Below are 6,608 nucleotides of genomic sequence, written 5' to 3'. Positions count from 1 at the left end.
CTAAGTTTCAGTGACGTCTATGAATGAATTCAGGTTGTTACTCCGTGAAATCACAGAATGCTTTGTTCCCTTCAAACTTCAGGTTATTATTAACTAGAGGATAATATTTAACTCCAACATATTCAGTTAGGAACTTCCGGGGCAGTGACTCCTTGATACTTCCTTGATCTATTTCAAGATACATCTGCTTTTTATGGCATCCGTTCATTGCACATGGTGATGGGTTCCATAAGGAGAAATTCTTTAAATGTGTCATATACTTTTACCATACTCACCCATGCCTCTCTTCTTTCATTATTCTTTTTCCCTGTCTCCCTCTAATCACTTATATAATATGTGTATATGTGTTTTTCCCAAGTAACATTGCTTTTCTACCCCATTAAATGTTTTTTTACATTTTACTTGCACAAATGAAATAAGAATCTCAATGATGTAGACAATAAGCTTTCATTATCCTCCTGGACCACTTGGGGAAATTGTAGTTCAAGTTACTGGTCAATCCCATCTGTTTTAGGTGTCTCATTCTAGAGTTCAAGGTAATGGCACAGTGGCTATATGGGAGGGATCGTGTGGTGCCGTTTTGAAGTCAGAGAAAGTCAGATGACCAAGGGCAGGATAAAAATTCATATCAAAGGTATGTGGGGATCAAATATTTCCAAATAATTAGAGCCCAGCAATCATATATGTATGTATATATAAAATTCAAGTTGATTTTTTTAAATGGTTAGAAGTCAAGCTATGGAGATGGCTCAGAAGGTAAGAGCATTTGAGACAGGCAGAAACATGAGACCTGGGTTCCAATCCCCAGTGCCCAAGTAAAAATTGGCTATAGTTTGTAACCCCAGAGTTGGGGGTGATGATGGCAGAAATGGGCAGATCCCGGGAGGTGGCTGGCCAGCCAGTCTAGTCTCAATGGTTCAGTGAAAGACCTTGTCTCAGGGTTGGGGATTTGGCTCAGTGGTAGAGCACTTGCCTAGCAAGCACAAGGGCCTGGGTTCGGTCCTCAGCTCAAGAAAGAAAGAAAGAAAGAAAGAAAGAAAGAAAGAAAGAAAGAAAGAAAGAAAGAAAGAAAGAAAGAAAGAAAGAAAGAAAGAAAGAAAGAAAGAAAGAAAGAAAAACCTTGTCTCAAGGGAATAAGCCTGAGAGCAACACCAAGACACCTGAGGTCCTCCTCTGACCTCCACAGGAACCAACACACATGTGCATACACACAGAGAAAATTGAAAAATCAAACTAAAGAGGCAGGGAGCTGGCTCATCCAGAAAAAGCACTTGCTGCAAGCCTGGAAACATGAGTTAGAACCCATCTATAAAGTGGGGTGCAGTGGCTTGCAGCTGTAGTCCCAGCACCCCGATAGTGGGGTGGGAGTCAGACACAGGAGACTCATGGGCTAGCTATCCTGGAGCACACTGCATAGTGAAAAAGATAAAAACCAGCAAGAGGGACTCTGCTTCACTTAAGGGATAAGGCTAGAATCAATCCCCCAAAATTGTCCTCTGACATCCCCAGGCATGCTATGGCACACACATCCCTGTAATAACACAACATATATCTTCTCCCTCCCCCTCACCAACACACTTACTAATAAATAAACTTTAAGTAAATAAATAGAGTATGATACATTTCCAAAAGGCACGTGGAAGGCTTTCTAAATGTTGTTTGAGTGGGAAATGTCCCCCACAGGTTCATGTGTTTGAACATTGGCCCCCAGCCAATGACAATTTTTGGGAAGATTATGGAAACCTTAAGAGGTGGAGACTCACTGGAGAAGGAGGTCAGTCACTGGGGGAAGGTCTTCCAGTTTTATAGTCCTGTCCCATGTTCTGACTACATAGCTCCTGACTGCCAATGTCATGTGGCCAACCACCTCCTACCCTGTGATTATGACTTCTTCACCGTGATGGACTGTATCTCCTGTCTTTCCCTAAACTGCTCTTTGTCAGGCATTTTGTCACTGAAGAAAAAAAAAAGTAACTAAGACACTAGATACTGATAATGGTCTATTTTTTTAAAGCTAGCAATATGTTACATGGGTGTGTTCACATTGTGACTTTTCATTGCATTGTATATTCTCTGTCTCTCTCTCTCTCTCTGTGTGTGTGTCTCTCTCTGTCTCTCTCTCTTTCTCCCTCCATCCTCCCATACCTCCCTCCCTGCACCTTCTCTCCCCTTTCTTTGTTTGTTTGTTGTTGTTTAGACAGGGTCTTGCTGTGTAGCCCTGCCTGGCCTTGAACTCCTAGTGATCTGCCAGCCTCCATCCTTAGTGTTGACATTAGATGTGCATGCCACCACACAGATGTGGTGATATATTGTGTACCCTAATAAAATTTGCCTGAGGATCAGAGAGACAAAGGAACAAGCCACTGCCATATCTCACCTCGAGAATCCTCCAACTGAATGTCTCTGTCCTCAGCCAAAAGCTCTTCAGCCAAAACGCCTTTAGTTCTTGTCTCCTTGTGCCCTATATACCTTTCTCTGCCCAGCCATATTCCTTCCTAGTGCTGAGATTAAAGTCATATGATTTCCCAGATATTGGTAGCAGAGGCATGAGATCTCAAGTGCTGGGATTAAAGGCATATGTTTCCCAAGTACTGGGATTAAAGGTGTGTGAGCTTCCCAGTACTGGAATTAAAGGTGTGTGCCACCACTGCCTGACTCTGTTTCTCTCCTAGATTGAGTCAATCTCACGTAGTCCAGGGTGGCTTTAAACTCACAGAGATCCAGATGGACCTCTGCCTCCTGAGTGCTAGAATTAAAGGTGTGTGCCACCACTGCCTGACTTCTATGTTTAATCTAGTGGCTTCTTCTGTTCTCTGATCTTCAGGCAAATTTTATTAGGGTACACAATATATCACCACATTTCCCCTTTTTCGTCTAAAATAATAAAAGGTTATAACTAATATAAGATTAACTATATACAATATAAGTATATATAATATATACAGTCAAGAATTATATTAACAATGTCCAGTCCATTAAGAATTGACAAATTCAGAGAAAATACTCCAGTAGTTACCATATTTTGGTGAATCCAAAGTTTTGTACCTAATTCACTTTCTATCCTAACTTATATTTCCAACCAAAAACTATCTTTTGATGTCTTTCAAACTTATACACTTTACCCCTCTTTAGTGAGTTTCCATTCTGAATTTGTTAACAAGGAAAATTATAACTATAACTATCTAGTCTTCAACTCCCTCAGAGACCTGAGAAGGAAATAATATTACGTGAGTAAGCAGGAAGTGCAAACAAACGACTTCAAAAAAAAAAAAAAAGTGAGAAATGACAGAAACAGCTGGCGGCCTGGACAGCCACCTAAGGTTCCTCTGCAGCACTGGGACATCCGTCTTCAGCCTACAGGCCTAGAGTATCTGACAGACTTTTCTGTGAAACAGGATTTTCTGAAGGGCCTTCCTAACTTGTCTTGGCAAGGTTTCAGTCCTTTCTTTTGTGTCCTGCTTATACATTTTGGACAGTATACTGTCAGCAGTCAAGGCAAGGGCATTTTCTTGCCTAGTGGCTAACTTGCCACAAAGAAAGTAAACTCCATAAGGAGTTTCTTCAATGCCCATCATCTTCTCTGAAGTTGATTGGTGCTGCCAAGGAGCAGATATGTCTCAGTCATTTAAAAAAAAAATCTGTTATTAAAACATCCTAAATGCCATATTCTGAAGATCTCTGAAGTGTTTGAAGATGACCTGTCTACTAAAATATATCTCTGTTTGACCTTGAAAACATACTTAACTTGACTAGTTCCATTGTAATAGGTGACTAACAACTAACCTGCATTTCTTTATATCCTAATTAGTTGGTAATAATAACTTTCAAAGACTAGAAATTGGCATTACATTGTTAAATGAGCTGTATAGGTACAATACCTTGAACAAGAGTAGAAATATATTACAGTATGTTCCAACAAAAATAATCTCAAATTTGTATGAATATACAAAATTTGTATACAATATACAAAAATCCAATCTAACATAAAATATTTAAAATTAGTAGTTGCTTTTTCAAAAGTAGATACAATAATCTACCTTTTTATCTTATCATATCCATATTCTCCCTTTTTTCTGATTCAATCATCTACACTTTTATCCTAACATTTCTATATAATACATTTCTATATCACACAGGCACTTCTTTGTGTTTTAAAGAGATAGGATTTTGCTCTGTTGCTCAGACTAATCCCTACTCCTGGGCTGAACTGACCCTCCTGTCCTATTGCTCTCTCAGTGTGAATTCCAACACTTGGCCTGTGGGGAGACACATTCAAACTGTGTGACACATGCCCTCTGTGACTTATAAATTCTTTTACCAATGCAGAAGCTTCTGGGCACTGAAGTTTGGTTGGTTGTGAAGGCTTCATTTCATAGGCACAATTCACTAAGCACTGATGATGGTGTCCAGCCATTTCCTCCTCTCTGGAGGTCTGGGTCTGACATGTAAGAATAAATTCAGGAATACATTTAAAGATAGAGGGGAAGCCAGTGTGAGCTTTGGTCACCTTGACCTTGACTGCAGGCATCTGGAGGTTTTGATCACCACACAGTGTCCAGAAGCTCAAGATGCCTGCAGGAGGTTATGCTTGCATTGTGAATACTTGCTAGGTGTGATAGTTTGAATGTAATTGACTCCCATAAGCTCATAGGGAGTGGGTGGCACTATTGGGACGTGTGGCCTTATTGAAGGAAGTGTGTCACTGCGGGGGGCGGGCTTTGAGGTCTCTTTTGCTTAAGCTTTGCTCAGTGTCACAGACCATTTCCTGTTGCCTCTGACTGATATGTAGGAAATACCACATCTGCCTGCATGCTGCCATGCTCCACGCCATGATGATAATGGACTAAACTGAAAACTGCAAGCCACCACCTCGATTATTATTTTCCTTTGTAAGAGTTGCCATGGTCATGGTGTCTCTTCACAGCAATAGAAACCCTAACTAAGACACTAGGCATATAATTCTTCTGCTTCTTCTGCCAGTCACATAGTTCCTAGCACATGGCTACTGATTTTACTCAACATTCAGTAGACATTTCCAGCAAAGGGATGTTCATTGCTTCATAATGAAATCTGTTCTACTTGCTGCCTCCTTAATCTAGAAACATTAATATAGAGCTATCTGTGTTTTTTGTTTGTCTTTTGTTGTTGCTGTTTTCAAGACAGGGTCTCACTATGTAGCTCTGGATGTCCTGGAACTCACTATGTTGTTTGAGGCTGGCCTCGAACTCACAGAGTTTGCTTGCCTCGGCCTCTCAAGTGCAGGAATTAAAGGCGTGTGTCACTGCACACTTTGTTTTGAGACAGGGCCTCATATAGTCCAGGATGAACTTTACCTCACTAAGTAACCAGAGATGACCTTGAAGTCCTGATCTTCCTACCTCCACCTCCCAAGTGCTGACATCATGGGTATGTGCTGTTCCTGGTTCCAAACAAAGCGATTTTACAGGAAGCTTTCCTGTTTGATTTTCTAGACAAGGAATTTGCCTGTTGATATGGCACCCAGCCCTCTCAGGCTACGGCTTGACTAATCACCCCAGCATACAAGCTCCTTTCTGCTTTATTGCTGCTGAGCTGATTAGGAATGGAGGAAGCTGGGCTGGTGACATGGCCCAGCAGGTAAAGGCTCTTCTGTGCAAGCCTGATAACCAGAATTCTGTCCTGGGATCCACAGGTCACTCCTGCAAGTTGTCTCTGACCTCTGTACACTCCCTCCACCCCACAAATAAATAAATGTGGTCATTTTTTTAAAAAAATAAAACAGTAGAGGAAAACAAGAAGGCCAATTGTGACAATAAAAGATGTTTGTTATGGTTGGGGATTTAGTTCAGTGGTAGAGTGCTCCCTGGGTTCGATCCTCAGCTTAAAAAAAAAAAAAAGATGTTTGTTTTATCCCTACCATTCAAGAAGTTAGAAATGTTTTAGAACTTCCATGTCAGAAACTAGGGACAGAGATCAATATGTATGCATGTATGTGTGTATGTACATATAATAATGTTATATACTATATGTTATATAGAATAATAAAATAAAATATCATACTAATATAACTTAATATATTTACCTATTATATAATATTATATATATTTATATATTATTTTATATTTTAGTGTTTTGCCTGTATATATATACCATGAGCATATCCAGTTCTTTTGAAAGTCAGAAGAGGGTGTTTGTTGGATCCCCTGGAACTGGAGTTACAGATGGTTCTAAGTCATGATGTGGGAATCGAACCAGCAAGTGCTTTTAACCATCTCTCCATTAGAAAATATATTTCCTTATTGTGTCACAATGTTACACTTCCGTTAAAAGCTCTCCACCCCACGTCAGAGATTGAACCTCTAATGCTTCAGACAATGTTTCTTTTTTTCTAGTTCTCCTGGATTTTTTGTTTTGTTTTTAATTTTAATTACATGTTATTTATTGTGTGAGTGTGGGCATTTGTGGGGGACTAGAGGATGACTTGCAGGGGTCAGTTCTCTCTGTCCGTCATGTGAGTCTCAGATATTGCAATCAGGACCGAAGACAATTTCACCTGCTGTGCCATCCCCCCCCACCCCACCCCCACCCCTTTTTGTTGTTTTTTCTCCCTAATGCTAGGGGCAGAGCCA

The sequence above is a fragment of the Peromyscus leucopus genome, chromosome 7 (genome assembly GCF_004664715.2).
Source record: "Peromyscus leucopus breed LL Stock chromosome 7, UCI_PerLeu_2.1, whole genome shotgun sequence".
NCBI lineage: Eukaryota > Metazoa > Chordata > Mammalia > Rodentia > Cricetidae > Peromyscus > Peromyscus leucopus.
This window is presented reverse-complemented; position numbering follows the sequence as displayed.